At 50.4% G+C, this 365-nt stretch overlaps 1 protein-coding gene across 3 annotated transcripts in view; it reads right to left on the minus strand.

Annotated features, from left to right (window-relative positions):
- The window catches only part of LOC116685813 (CUB and zona pellucida-like domain-containing protein 1), a gene marked incomplete at its 5' end in the record, with an annotated part of 16,157 nt that overhangs the window by 12,973 nt on the left and 2,819 nt on the right, over positions 1-365 (minus strand).

Here is a 365-nt window from a genome sequence, read left to right on the forward strand (position 1 = left end):
CATCAAGCCCACTACAGTGCCTCAAACTTTGTCCACTCAAAGACGTGTATCAACTGAACCTGCTACGTACGTCAGTGTATCCAGCTTCCCAAACAATGTCTCAAGCACTAGCGTTCCAGGAACTGTGGCTAACACTGTTGCTAGCGTGTCGCGCAACATCTCTAGCAGTCCAGCCGTCATTGCTAGCATATCGAGCAACTTCTCTAGTGTTCCAGGCACTATCGCTACCAACATCCCTAGCATTCCAGGCACCATTACTACAGGGCCAGGCACTGTCTCTAGCGTTCAAAGCACTCTGTCAAGCACTTTCTCTAGCAACAGCTCAAGGGTTCCAGGCACCATCACTAGCATACCAGGCAGTGTCT

This window comes from Etheostoma spectabile, unplaced genomic scaffold (genome assembly GCF_008692095.1).
Source record: "Etheostoma spectabile isolate EspeVRDwgs_2016 unplaced genomic scaffold, UIUC_Espe_1.0 scaffold271, whole genome shotgun sequence".
Taxonomy (NCBI): Eukaryota; Metazoa; Chordata; class Actinopteri; order Perciformes; family Percidae; genus Etheostoma; species Etheostoma spectabile.